The sequence below is a fragment of the Thamnophis sirtalis genome, unplaced genomic scaffold, assembly GCF_051295495.1.
Source record: "Thamnophis sirtalis isolate CommonGarterSnake01/CBP01778 unplaced genomic scaffold, rThaSir2_p1.2 scaffold_1, whole genome shotgun sequence".
Taxonomy (NCBI): domain Eukaryota; kingdom Metazoa; phylum Chordata; class Lepidosauria; order Squamata; family Natricidae; genus Thamnophis; species Thamnophis sirtalis.
The window spans coordinates 60754202-60769520 of NW_028261381.1; the positions used below are offsets into that span (position 1 = coordinate 60754202).

Sequence of the window (15319 nt, forward strand, 5' to 3'; positions counted from 1 at the left end):
AAAGGTTAAGGCATTTTGGATAAAAATATGGTAGATTATGCAAAATGTTCTTAAAAAAAGGATAAAGTTTACTCCTCAGTTATTTTTGTTAGGTATAATTACTGACTGTACAGCGGTAGAGATTAACTTGTTTTTGCACTTAATAACGGCAGCAAGACTGTTGGTGGCGCAATACTGGAAGAAGGAAGACTTGCCTACAATTCAAGAATGGACATTGAAAGTCACAAATTTAGCCGAGATGGCTAAAATATCTGCATATCTTAAGGACCACTCAAATGAGAGATATAAACGAGACTGGAAAAAATGGATTGATTATATACAAAATAAATACGGGATTAAGAAATTCCAGATAGCTTATGCTTAAGATCAGGAATGATTTAAATTGTTTAAAGTTAGCTTAGCAAGGAGGAGGAGCTAAGTTCAATGTAAAGACGTTATTAATTTCTTATTCTTTTTTCCAATATATTTCAGACTGTGTTTGTTAAAAATCTATAGGTTCTGGGAAGGGGGGATAGGTTGGGGGGGTTGGGGGGAGGATGGGGGGAGGGATATATATTAGGTTTGATGAGACGTTAGATTTTAATGTAATTTGACCCCACATGTATACTGTTTCCTTTTTTTTTCTTATATTTTCATTACTATTATTATTACTATTTTTTCTTTAAAACTAGGATATGTTAAGATATTGACATGTAGCGGAAATACACCAAGGAGAGGAGGAGTGGGAAATAGAAAGGAGAAGAAAGATGGGAAGAGCAAGATAGGAGAGAGGGTAAGGGGGGAAGATGAGAAGGATAAGGAGTGGATTGTAGAGAGAGGAGTAGTAGAAAGGGAGGGGAAGTAGAGTAGAAAAGGATGATGGAGGGAAGATAGAAAGTTGGAGGGTGGTAGAAGAAAGAGGTGTATGGAGAGCAGAAGAGCTATAATGGGTTTCTATTTTTCTGGGCATTGTTGACAAGAGGAACTGATGTAATTATTATTTAATACTTTATGATACGGGTTATGTATAGTATACACGTGAGTGTGTGTTATGAAAATGAAAATGGAAATAAAATATTCATTACAAAAAAAATAAAAAAAATTGACTAGTTTATTTATTATTCATTTAGTTTGTCAAACGTAAAAGATAACAGGTATAAGTATAAATATAAATATGAACACAGTAAATGGGTATGAATAAATGGAGACAGTAGCACAGGGACGGTAGGCACACTGGTGCGTTTATGCACACTGGTGTGCTTATGCATGCCCCTTACAGACCTCTTAGGAATGGGGTAAGGTCAACAGTAGATAGTCTTAGGTTAAAATTATGGTTGGCTGAGCCATGCTTCTTGCCTTTTTTCAGGCAGATGGCTTGACTTCTGTTCTTCATTTGTGATGTTTGGTGGACTTGGAGCCTAGTCTAGTTCTGGTTCTGGATCAGATGACTCAACCGACGCCTGGATCACCTCAGACCTACTCCCTTCAGGTAATTACAGTACTGCAGGTTGAGGATCAGATTGGCCAAGCTCTTCATATTCTGAATCAGAAGATTCAGATTGATGCTTAACAATCTGGCATCAGAAGTAATGATTTTCTGTTTGCCATATAGTAGGGCTGGTTGTGAGGGTTATGATCTTCATGCCATGATGTTCTTGAGCATCATAGGAAAAGATAGAAGGAAAATCAATAATAGGCAGAAATAGAATTTTGTTCAGGAGCAAGATTGCTGTATTAATAATGTATTGTTCTGTTCCATCTCTTAGAACAGGGATTCCCTGTTCAAAACCAGGCTGCACCTGCAGCTCCACTCACATGAGTGGTGGACAAGTGCCCATCACAAAGCTCCACTCACGCGGGTAGAGGACACTTCCATGAATGGAGCTTTACATGAGTGGCGGATGCTTGAGCAGAGGGCACTTGTGCTCATGTGAGAAGTTCAATTTGCGTGAATGGAGCTATCTGTGCAAGCTTCCTTTGCTTCCACAAGTGGAGCTTTGCATGCAAGCACTAGCGACCTCCACTCAAGCACCCTCTGCTTGCATGTGGAGCTTTGGATTTGGATTTGGATTTATTAGACATTTATAGGCCGCCCTTTTCCCTGAGGGGACTCAGGGCGGCTTACAATCCAAAAGGAAGGGGAGTGTAGGACAATACAAAAGAAAGGTGCACAAAAATAAATTAACCAGTAAAACTCAACATTCACTCAGCATTCGGGAGGGGCAAAAATAAGATTATCCCCAGGCCTGACGGGCTAGCCAGTTCTTGAGGGCTGTGCGGAAGGCCTGGACGGTGGTGAGGGTACGAATCTCCACGGGGAGATTGTTCCATAGTGTCGGAGCCGCAACAGAGAAGGCTCTCCTCCGAGTAGTCGCCAGTCGGCACTGACTGGCAGATGGAATACGGAGGAGGCCAACTCTATGCGATCTAATGGGACGCAGGGAGGTAATTGGCAGAAGGCGGTCTCTCAAATAGCCAGATCCACTACCATGGAGCGCTTTATAGGTGGTGAGTAGGACCTTGAAGTGCACCCGGAGACCAACAGGTAGCCAGTGCAGCTCACGGAGGATCGGTGTTATGTGGGCGAACCGTGGTGCGCCCACGATCACTCGCGCGGCCGCATTCTGGACTAGCTGAAGTCTTCGGATGCTCTTCAAGGGCAGCCCCATGTAGAGCACATTACAGTATTCCAGCCTAGAGATCACAAGGGCTCGAGTGACTGTTGTGAGGGCCTCCCGATTCAGGTAGGGCCGCAACTGGCGCACCAGGCGAACCTGGGCAAATGCCCCCCTGGTCACAGCTGAGAGATGGTGGTCAAAAGTTAGCTGTGGGTCCAGGAGGACTCCCAAGTTGCGGGCCCTTTCTGAGGGGTGTAAATTTTGTCCCCCCAGCCTGAGTGATGGTATGTTGGTCGAATTTTTGGGAGGAAAACACAACAGCCACTCGGTCTTGTCTGGGTTGAGTATCAGCTTGTTTGCTCTCATCCAGTCTTTAACGGCTTCCAGACCCCGGTTCATCACGTCCACCGCTTCATTGAGTTGGCACGGGGCAGACAGATACAACTGTGTATCGTCCGCATATTGGTGGTATTTTATCCCGTGCCTTCGGATGATCTCGCCCAGCGGTTTCATGTAAATGTTAAATAGTAGGGGGAATAAGACCGACCCCTGTGGCACCCCATAAGTTAGGGGCCTCAGGGACGATCTCTGCCCCCCCACCAACACCGACTGCGACCTGTCCGAGAGATAGGAGGAGAACCACTGCAAGACAGTGCCGCCCACCCCTATCTCCCGCAGTCGTCGCAGAAGGATACCATGGTCGATGGTATCGAAAGCCGCTGAGAGGTCCAGGAGAACTAGGATGGAAGCATAGCCTCCATCCCTAGCTCTCCAGAGATCATCAGTCAATGCGACCAAAGCGGTTTCTGTGCTGTAACCGGGTCTGAAGCCAGACTGGAAGGGGTCAAGATAGTTAGCTTCCTCCAAGGTACGCTGAAGCTGGAGAGCCACCACCTTCTCAACAACCTTCCCTACAAAGGGGAGGTTGGAAACTGGACGATAGTTATTAAGAACAGCTGGATCCAGAGACGGTTTCTTCAGGAGGGGTCTTACCACCGCTGTCTTGAGCGCGGTGGGAAAGTACCCCTCCCGAAGAGAGGTGGTAACAACCGCCTGGATCCAGCCTCGTGTCACCTCACTGCTGTTGGCAACCAGCCAGGAGGGACACGGGTCCAGTATGCAGGTGGAGGCACTCACAGCTCGCATAGCCTTGTCCACATCCCCAGAGGCAACTTCCTGAAACTCAACCCAGAGATGGTTTGCCAAGTCTTCTCCTTGTGTCTCTGCTGGATCTACTGGGGTGGAGTCCAGGTCCGCTCGAAACCGGGCAACTTTGTCCGCCAAGAACTGGACATACTCCTCAGCCTTACCCTGTAAGGGGTCCCCCGTCTCCCTCCTATTTAGGAGGGAGCGGGTTATCCTAAACAGGGCGGCTGGGCGGGACTCGGCGGACGCTACCAAGGAGGCAATGTATGTTCTTTTTGCTGTTCTTAAGGTCCGAATATACTCCTTGGTGCATGCTGTTAAAAGTGCCCATTTCGACTCGGACCTATCGGACCTCCACGAGTGCTCTAGGCGTCTCCTCCGGCGCTTTACCTCCCGGAGCTCCTCAGTGAACCAAGGAGGCCTCCGGGGGCCGCTGACCCGGAGGGGCCGTAGCGGCGCAATCCGGTCTAGAGACTCCGAAGCTGCCGAGTGCCAGGCAGCGACGAGGGTCTCCGCCGAACTGTGGGCGAGGGTATCAGGAATAACCCCAAGTTCCGTCTGGAACCTAACAGGGTCCATCAGTCGCTTGGGGCGGAACCAGCTGGTCGGTTCCTCCTCCCTACGGTGGGGGTTTGGCCTCCGGAAGTCTAGCCTCAGTAGGTAGTGGTCTGACCACGACAGGGGTATGATCTCATTACCCCTCAGACCAAGATCGTAACTCCACTGCTCCGAGAGGAATACGAGGTCAAGCGTGTGACCCGCTGAGTGAGTTGGGCCTCGAATTACTTGAGTCAAGCCCATGGCTGTCATGGAAACCATGAACTCCTGCGCTCCATCAGAGTGTTCACCGAGCGAAGGCAAGTTAAAGTCCCCCAGAACTATAAGTCTAGGGAACTCAACCGCTAGCTCGGCTACTGACTCGAGGAGCGAGGGGAGGGCTGCTGCAACGTAGTTGGGAGGCAGGTACGTAAGCAGCAGACCCACTTGACCCTTGAGGTCCAGCTTCACTAGCAGGGACTCACACCCGACAAGCTCCGGAGCAGGGATCCTACGAGGTACTAAAGACTCCCGGACTACAATAGCCACACCGCCACCCCTTCCCTGGGCTCTCGGCTGGTGTAGCACCTGAAATCCGGCTGGGCACATCTCTACGAGGGGGACTCCTCCCTCCGGGCCCAGCCATGTTTCAGTAATACATGCCAGGTCTGCGCCCTCATCAGTTATCAAGTCCCGGATGAGGGGGGCCTTATGAACAACAGACCTGGCATTTAGCGACAGCAGCCTGAGACCAGGGTCCTGAGCACCCGCGCCATCTGACCTTGGAGTGGGACTCCTAGGGCCGGAAGGAGGGATCTCTATGACACAGCGAGCCCTCCTTCCCCGATGATGGCCTGCCCTAAAGTCCCCACCATATCTGCCTCTCCCTGTCATCACCGCAATGCTCCGACCCTCACCCGTGGTTGTAGTCCCCCCAACCACCCCGATGACCCCCGCATACCCCGGCAGGTCCTCCGAATCAGTCATACCCAAACTCTCACTCAAGCAGTCCTCATGAAATGATTAAAACACAAAGTTACAACAGTAATAATAATAAAAGTGAGATCATTCATATCATCCCAAGCAATCCCATGCACTCAACATACCATATTAAAATAAAATTTTTAAAATTTAAAAGTTGCGCGGGCTCACAGACACAGTGTTCAGTTTATGGTAGTCCAAAGGTGTCTTTTGCCCTCTCCTAAGGGAGGGCCTACCTTGAGGGGGGGCTCTTCTGAAAAGTTCAGTGTAGTCCAGGGGGGGAGGGGCTGGGGGGTAAAGTGAGTTCGAGAGTCAGCTGCAATGATGAGAACCGGGGAGTTAACCATAGTAGAAAGAAGTCTGGTAAGTGTGTTCATTTCAACAGCTTCTCTTGGTGTCATTTCCAGGATCAAAAGAGTCCAAAGAGGGAGGGAAGGAAGCTTATCTCCGATAGAAGGGGAGGGGGGGACGCTCCATTCAATAATCGGGCCCGACGTTCTTAGGGCCCAGCGCGTCAAAAAACAAGTCCAAGGTGGTCAATTTCATTAGCCAACAATGTTGGCGTCCATGGAGACTGGCAGCTCGGAGAATTAAAATTTACCGGTCCGCTGCCAGCTCCGAATCACAGGACACTCCGCACTCCCTCAGCTCTGTCCCAGGGTTCAATTTCCCCTCACCAACTCTCCCTTCGTTCTCCTTTAATCTCCGCGGTCTCCACCAGTTCCTTCTGTTCAAGCCGCGATGTTAGGCGGTGTCAGATGGCAACCACGGCCGGCAATATCGGTGGCCAGCAACAAGCAGCGTCCCTCGGCGTCTCTGACGCTTCCCAAACTCCCCTCTCACCAGCTCTCTTGTTGTTTAAGTCAGTCCAATCTCCACCGTCCGCTACGCTCGTTCGTTCGAGCCGCGATGTTAGGCGGCTCAGATGGAAAGAGACGGGCGATATTGGTAACCAGCAGCTTCGGCGGCTTCTTATAAGCAGCTTCATGCATATGTGCGCTTGCCCATCACTTGCGCAGCCCAATTTCGAACAGGCCACAGCCTGGTGATTTGGGACCTGTCCAATAGAACATGGTGGAATGATAGTGAAAATCTACTCAGCAAAGATCTCTATTAAAAGGTCTTTTCTGAAGGAAGTGGAGCTGACATCATGATGAGCTCCAAGATCGCTGTTGATATCTCTGCCACTGGACAGTCCTTTTGGACCTAAACCATCCCGTAGAGATGGTGATAGAGAAGGGCACATCCTGCTGATCTCAGGGACATCGCAAAGTCCCTGATTGATCCTGGAGAAGATCTTTTTTCCGGCGACAGAGAAGCAGCCATTAAAGCTGCTGAAGTTGGGACAGCTCCAGAAAGGAAGGAAAGCAGGAGAGAAAGTGTGTCTAATTGGTGAGATAAATTTTATTATTAGAGAAAAGATCACCTCAAAAAACCAAAAGTTAAATTAAAATTGAAGACAGAAGATAGTAAGCGGCGAGATTAAGCAAGAATTAAACTTAGTGTGTTATTTTTTTTCTTTTTACCGATGGAATTTTTACAAATGTTTTCTACTTTTTAAATTGGATTGGATAATTTTTCTTCTTCTATTTTTCATTCTTTTTTCATACTTATGGATTAAGAATTTCCTTTTTTAATACATGAATGTATTAAAAGAGGAAAGGGTAATCCAAACATAGTTTCAGTATGGACAGTTACAGGCCAGATGGAAAAAAGACCAGAAAATTAGTATTATGCAAAATGAGGATAATCTAGTAAAACAAATTAGAGATCAAAGTGAAATGCATATAAAAAGGTTATACAATATATTGATAGAAGTAGATTCTGAAACTGAATTAGATAAAGTGGGCACAAAATTTTGAAGAACCAATAACGATGGATACATGGGACAAGATATGGGTGTCAGGCCTGCAATTATATTCCTTTTAGAATTTTGGCCTGCCACACTTTCTCTTATTTCATTATGCTGTCTCTTTAAGTATAGTCAATGGGAGGGGGGATTAAAAGGAGTAGGATTTTGGGATGTATTGTTTTTCATTCTTTGCTAGAAGCCAAGGTCATCCTTTGTATCTGCACTTTCACACCTGACTGGAAGAAGCTGGGCATGGATGCCAGCGTGGAAGAAGGAGATTGGACCATGTGATTGACTGTGGGTGTGGGGACAAGATCGTGAACTTTTAACTGGGTGGGATTCTGATGTAACTTCCAGAGTTGGAATCCCCACAGCTATATGCCAACATGCCTGCTTTATTAAATTGGAACTTTAAGCATAGTTTTGCCTTCGATTCTGATTTGATTCTACATGGCATTTGGAATGCTGACATCATTCCAACTCTCTCTACAAAATAAATCACCAGCACCCATCCCTCACAGGGGGGGGGCTGGTGAGGTTTGCTGTTTCTCCAACATTGAACCACACCGGTCAGCGTAAAACATCAGCTAACAATTAGGAGAAAGCCTTTTGAGATAAGAAGCTGAGATGAGACGTTCCTCTGCAAATCTGCAAAGGCAAAAGCACTTTCGCTTTTAAAAATCATTGCCTTTGGCAAGAAGCTCAGCATGTGGGGGATGCAAAGAAGTGGAATGGAGCTTATTCTCAAAACGGAGAATGGATGGCATGAAGATCTGATGAATGGAGCTTCCAGCCACCCTCATGCAATCAGCTCCGATGGAGATCCCGGACCATTCCGGACAACTAAATGTGAGTGCAGACTCTCCCTCCTTCCCTCCAGCCAAGGCTTGGAAAAAACCCTGGAGTGGAGATTTTGACTCCTTCCAAATGAGCCAATGCCCTGCAACTGAGTTGAAGATAGAATCCCTAGCAAGATAGGATTTTCAACCCAGCCAGCAAGAAGGGATTGGCAAACATCCTTCACTTGCCAGCCACCACTAAATTGGATTTTCTTCCCAGAGTATGGATGGTTAAGATGCAAGTGGGCACCTCCTGGACCATCAACATGGGAAAGTCCCCCAAGCCAGCAGAAGGGCCCTTGGGCCAGAAATCCTCCAAGCCAGCAGAGGAGCCCTTGGCAATTAAACCACCCTAACCAGCAATCATTGGGTGAACAGCAACCTGTGAATCAGGCACCCTTGGGATTGGTCAATCCCAGGTCATGAATGGAAGGGTTTCCAATTGGTACCTACCCTTCCTTGGCAGATGGCACCATAGCAGAGAACTGGGCAGTGGCCAAATGAGGGATTGAACTCCCCATCAGTTCCAGTCTCCCCTGCAACACCCTAAAAGGTTCTTGCCCAACCTTCCTACAGAGAAAGGTTCTCAACAGTGGAAGAAGGGATTACCAAGGGGTTAGCTACAGAATGGATGGTGGAAAAATGTGATGAGGCGGTTCCTAAGTTTAGAGATGTAACTAGGTCCCTTTCCTCATGGGGGAAAATAAAATGCCACCTTTGCTGTCAACTTGGCCACAAAGCATCAGAGTGCTTGGCTCCAGCCGCATTGCCATGAACGTGCACACCAACCGCCACAGCGGAAAAGAGAAGGCCCAAGATGCCACCACAAAAGAATCATCTGGCCCAACAACCTCTAGAAGAGGATCCCCAACTTAAGGTGATGAAGAGTCCTACCAAGGGGGAGGCCTCAGAGGAGGGAAAAAGCAAACACGCTCTAGAAGAGGATCCCCAACTTAAGGTGATGAAGAGTCCTACCAAGGGGGAGGCCTCAGAGGAGGAAAAGGGCAACCAACCTCTGGAAAAGGATCCCCAACTTAAGGTGACGAAGAGTCCTACCAAGGGGGAGGCCTCGGAGGAGGAAATTGCTGAAGATGACCCAATGGTGAATGCACCCATCCGCCCCTTCGCCTTCCAAGTCAACCTCCAAGTGCCTAAGACGGGGTTGGAGGGGGAAGTTGAAGCAGTTGTGAGCACCAGTTGCGCTCGATGCTTAATCAGCATGTGGATTGTCAAGCAACTAGGCATAAGCACAAGACCTCTAGCCTGTCCCATTCGGGGTGAACAGGCAGATGGAACGCTACCCACACTAGTAACAGCTGGTGAAGTTACAAGTGGGCCGCCACTGCAAGCTTCTCAGATTCATTGTTGCTCCAGAGATGCCGGAGAAAATAATCTTGGGGCTTGCATGGCTTGACAAGTGGAAACCTACGATAAAGTAGGAAGACGGTGGTAGGAAATTGATGATTGTGGATGAGCCAATACCACCGATGGAGAAAAAGGGCCAGCCAGGGATGATTGAATCCATGAGCCCAGAACCTGCAGCAGAGACAAAAACCCCAGCTGTCCAACAAGTACCCAAAAACTTGTTGGGGGATGTTTTGTCGAGAAAACCGCAGCATGACAGTAATGGAAGCCAGGATAAGCTGATGACAGCTATGAAATTGGCGCTCCCAACAGACCAGTCTGGACTGCTACAATGAGTGGCCAGCCCTAACAGACCATGGGAAGAGGTCGCAATGGACTTCATCATGCAACTCCCAGACAGCAGTGGAAACAGAGTAATCTGGACAGTTATGGACTTGGTTTCTAAGCAGGCGCACTTCATTGCTTGCTCAGAGTTGCTGTCCGCAAAGGAATTAGCGAAAATGTTTGTGAAACACATTTATCGCCTGCATGGATTGCCAAGAGGATCATTTCAGATCGTGGAGTCCAGTTCACAGACAAGGTCTGGAGCCAGGTCCTGAGATCCATGGGGTCCACACAAGAACTGAGTTCAGAGGTTCATCCCAGCATGAACTGTGCAGCAGAGAGAGCCAATGCGGTAGTGGAACAATACATCCGGTGTTTGGTGGACTATCAGCAAGACAACTGGTCAGACTTGCTACCCTTCGCAGAAGTGGTGTACAACAATGCAAGTTACAGCAGCACTGGATTTACTCCTTTCCAGATTACCAGTGGCATGGAATTTGTTCCCATGCCTGAGCTGCCTAGAGAACCTCCCTCCTCCATGTCTTTGAATGAATGGATGGACATGCTAAAGAAAGGATGGGAGAATACGAAGAAGGCTATAGCAGTTGCAGCAGAAGCCTACCAGAAGCAAGCTGAGAACCATCACTCGCTCCAGTACCCCTTTCATGTGGAGGACAAAATTTTTGTGTCTACCAAATACTTAAGATTAGGAATGCCTAGCAAGGAATTTGGTCCAAAATTTCTAGGTCCATTCCCAATAGTGAAGATAGTTAGCCCATTTACAGTTCAGCTCAGTCTACCCAGAAGTCTAGGGAAATTTGGCCCGGAATTGCATTGTAGCTTGTTGAAATGGGTCTAGCATAAGAGCATCCACCCAAGCTTTCTCTCCTCCTTTAGAGATAGAAGGGGAAACACCATCAATAGTGATAGGAGGGAACCACACTCTGAGGTGGAAAAGATTGTAGACTCTAGGTTGAATAGGGGTCACTTGCAGTATTTAGTGCAATGGAAGGGTTACCCTTTGTCTGAAGCCACTTGGGTGAAAAGCTGGAACTTAAAAGTGGAAAAGTTATTAGAACAATTCCACGAGAAGTTTCCTGATAAGCCAAAGGGTCCCCTAGGGGTGGAAGTATGTGGTTAATTTTTTATATGTTAACTTTTATGTTGTTCTCTTTTCAGGAAACGTTTTTCTTCTGAGGAGAGGCCGCCTGTCAGGCCTGCAATTATATTCCTTTTAGAATTTTGGCCTGCCACACTTTCTCTTATTTCATTATGCTGTTTCTTTAAGTATAGTCAATGTGAGGGGGGATTAGAAGGAGTAGGATTTTGGGATGCATTGTTTTTTATTCTTTGCTAGAAGCCAAGGTCATCCTTTGTCTCTGCACTTTCACACCTGACTGGAAGAAGCTGGGCATGGACGCCAGCGTGGAAGAAGGAGATTGGACCATATGATGGACTGTGGGTGTGGGGACAAGATCGTGAACTTTTAACTGGGTGGGATTCTGATTCTGATTCCAGAGTTGGAATCCCCACAGCTATGTACCAACATGCTGCTTTATTAAATTGGAACTTTAAGCATAGTGTTGCCTTCGATTCTGATTTGATTCTACATGGTATTTGGAATGCTGACATCAGGTAAGAAATGTAAAATATACGCAAGCCCAAAACCTGAGAGAGAACTTTTACAAGATGGCATCTAGATCCTAAAAATTGGCTTGTATGTATCCAAATTTACAACCTAAATGCTGGAGATGTGATTGTTTTGATGCTATGTATTACCATATATGGTGGACTTGTAAAAAGGTTAAAGCATTTTGGACAAAAGTATGGTGGATTATGCAAAATATTCTTTAAAAGAATATAAAGTTTACTCCTCAGTTATTCCTGTTAGGTATAATTACAGACTGTACAGTTATAGAGACTAATTTGATTTTGAACCTTACAACGGCAGTTAGACTGTTGGTGGTGCAGTACTGGAAGAAGGAAGAATTGCCTACTATTCAAGAATGGACACTAAAAGTAACAAACTTAGCAGAGATGGCTAAAATATCAGCATATCTTAAGGACCATTCAGATGAGAAATACAAGCTGGAATGGAGAAGATGGATTGATTATATTCAGAATAAATATGGGACTAAGAAACTCCAGATAGCTTATGAGTGAATGAGCACGGAATGATACAACTTGTTTAAAGTTAGCTTTTTAAAAGGGGAGTTAAAGTACAAGTGAGAGATGATGCTAAAGTCTGTTAGTTTATTTTAGAATATGGTTGTTAATGTTTATATCCTATATTTGCTTTGAGAGGTTGGGGGGGGGAGGTTGAGGGGGGAGATGGGTTTGGGGGGGAGTATATATCTGTAAATTATTTTTTAAAAATTAATAAAAAAAGATTTTCTTTTTTTTACAACGCTTGATCGGATTTGTTTTTTTAACAACTTTTCTCCTTAAGTTTGGAATACAAAGAGGGATGTAAAAGCAGAGGGAAAAGATCTAACGTTGCCATTTAGAGGTTGGAGGTTTGGAAACATTGTTTTTTTTTCCTCTTTGAACATTTGACTTATATCTCAAGGCTCCTGAGTTTGTTTATTGAAAGTGATAGTGGGAAAAGCACGAGTTGTTTACACAGGTGCTCTTCTGGAGTACTATCAGTAACTGGGCTGGAGTGAAGAGAAAGCCTTGACTTGAAAGATTATAATGAACTTGCTTGACATTTAACAAAAAAGCCTTGGATGTTATAGTGGCAGTGTTTATAAGTTGGAAGAATGGTGCAACATGAAAAAGAAGCATTAATATTGCAAATGATTATGCTAGAAATTCAGAAAAATATTAGTAACAACAGAGAATATTCAGAAGAGAATGGAGAATATAGAACACATAACTGGGAAAATAGATGGAAAAATTGAGGATACTTATCAAAAGATGATGAAAGTTGAGGACAGAGTACTAAAAATTGAAGAAAAAGATGAACAAAGAGATAAGAAAATTGTTGATATTGACAGTAAACTGAGCGTGGTTGGAAATGGCAAGAGTGGAATATGGAAAGGGGAGATCGATGGATTGGAATGCTATCTCAGACCTCAAAATATAGAAGAAGAAAATGGAGAAAATTTGGCAGAAGTAATGAGAGAAATTTTGGCAGAAGCATCGGTGATAACCAAAGGCAAACTGATGGAAGGAACAGATGGAGGGTTTCGAGCTTTTACAGAATATGCAGTGAGCATAAGAGAAGTCCATATAAGATTTACCAAGAACGCAATTAGAACACTAATACTACAAATGGCAAGAGATATAAGATTGCACTACTGTTGGAAGGACACAGGATGATGTAATGAAAGGTCATAATAAAAATTAAGTTAAATTTAGTTAAATTTAGAGTATTATGTATAAAATGGAGTGATAATAGTTATAGTCAAATAAATGAGTAACAATGATAATATTGCATATATATACACATCAGATTGATAATATGAAACTTTATACAAATTGTAAGTGAGGACTATGGAGAGGATGCTTAAAAGCTTTGTTATTAAATATAAAATTTTTTATATAGAATATGCTATAAAGATGTAATATTATTGGATGATTTTAGAAGGATGTAATGAAATGCCATAATATAGATTTACTACAAATTTAGAATATTTTATACAAAAGGATGTAATAACATAGTCAAATGAATGTTCAATAATCATAATAATTATATATATATTGGATTGATATGAGAATTTGTGTAAATTGCAAGTGGGGACTATTATGAGGAAGCACACAGCTCTGTAACCAATCAACATACTGTATGTAACTGGAGGATGATTTTTCTGTATTGTGTGTGTCTGTTTGTTTTATGTTCATGTAAAAATAAAAATAAAAATAAAGGTCTTTTCTCATGTTTCTCATGTACTCTTTTCTCAAGGAGTTGAGTCCAGACCTCATTCTTTCTATTTTTCAGGACTTCCTTCCTGAGTCAGGCCTTTTAGGTTTTAACAAGCAATTTTAAATCCTTCACAATGTTTTAACTATGTTTTCATTGTTTTATTGTTAGGTGTCTTGACTGCTTTCCATGTAGAAAAAAGAAAAGTTGCTGATATAAAGGTCTAGCCACACAAAGAAGAAACAAAACTATGGCTGCAGTCATGAATTCTGTTTTTAATGGTCACAGACGACAAATGGATGAAATCGGTGGGGATTAAGCTAACAGTCCTGGACATAAATCCCATTGAATCCAGTAAGTCTTAAGGAGTCTAATGAATGCAGCAAGTGAGACTGACAAATATTCTGAATATACAAATAATGTATATTCGAGTGGGGTAGATGGTAATGAGAAAGGGTCTTCTTTCTCACAATTTAGCCTTGTCTCTTTACCCACTTGAGTACCCACCAGTGGTGGGTTTCAAATTTTTTAGAACCTCTTCTGTAGGTGTGGCCTGCTTTGTGGGAGTGGCTTGCTGGCCATGTGACTGGGTGGGCATGGCCAACTTGTAAAATGTGGTGAAACTCACTTAACAACGCTCTTGTTGGCTCAGAAACTCTGGCATTTGAAGCACGCAAGTCTTAAAGCTGTCAAGTTACAAGGCTCTTGCACCCCTAACCCTTTAGGGAAAAAACCCAGGGGCGTTCAAACTTGACAGCTTTAAGACTTGTGGACTTCAACTCCCAGAATTCCTCCTCTCACTCTTCATTTTGATGTTGTGCGACGGGCGGGGGGGAGGAAGCTGGAACCGGTTCTAACGGCACGGTAGATTTGTGGAACCTCTTCTATAGAAGAAGTTAGAACTGGCAGAAACCCACCCCTGGTACCCACCCTATGTAGACATAAATACCTAGTTCATAATTGGAAGGTGCCAATGTAGAGAAATGAAATAAGCTTTTATCAAAATATGAATAGGAACTAGGTTAGACAAGTTGAACATAGCAATAGCAATAGCAGTTAGATTTATATACCGCTTCATAGGGCTTTCAGCCCTCTCTAAGCGGTTTACAGAGTCAGCATATTGTAATTGTAATTGTAATTGCTTTATTTGTATGCCGCCCTTTTCCCTGGGGGGACTCAGGGCGGCTCACAATTCAGGGGGAGGGAGGACAAACAAGTTACAAACATAAAAAAAAACAATACATCATTAAAAAATGCAACAATCATACTATTCGAGTGGGGTTGAGGTCTCTAGCCCCAGGCCTGTCAGAACAGCCAGGTTTTAAGGGCTATGTGGAAGGTCTGGAGGGTGGTGAGGGTACGAATCTCCATGGGGAGTTCGTTCCAGAGGGTCGGAGCAGCCACCGAGAAGGCTCTCGTGCAGGTAGTTGCCAGCCGACATTGGCCGGCCGATGGAATTCGGAGGAGGCCTAATCTATGGGATCTTATTGGCCTAGTGGAGGTAATTGGCAGTAGGCGGTCCCCAACAACAATCCGGGTCCTCATTTTACCCACTTCGGAAGGATGGAAGGCTGAGTCAACCCTGAGCCGGTGAGATATGAACAGCCGAACTGCAGAACTGCAATCAGCTGAAGTAGCCTGCAGTGCTGCATTTAATCACTGCTTTGGTTATTTTCCAACTCACAGAGATAGCCTTATTTAGCCTCCAGTGGTCAGATCAGGTCAACAATTCCATGCCATTCTGACTGCTTTACTTTAAAAAGAATTGAGACAAACTGGAATGCATACAGAGAAGGCTAGTAACAATTATCAG

At 44.9% G+C, this 15319-nt stretch overlaps 1 protein-coding gene across 1 annotated transcript in view; it reads left to right on the forward strand.

Moving 5' to 3' along the window:
* PLCD4 (phospholipase C delta 4) overlaps positions 1–15319 on the forward strand; it is a 61951-nt gene that overhangs the window by 6298 nt on the left and 40334 nt on the right. Inside the window, exons 3-4 of the mRNA XM_087712971.1 lie at positions 1346–1468; positions 13678–13860. The gene's annotated coding sequence lies outside the window, so the exon portion shown is untranslated. The remainder of the gene's footprint in view (positions 1–1345; positions 1469–13677; positions 13861–15319) is intronic.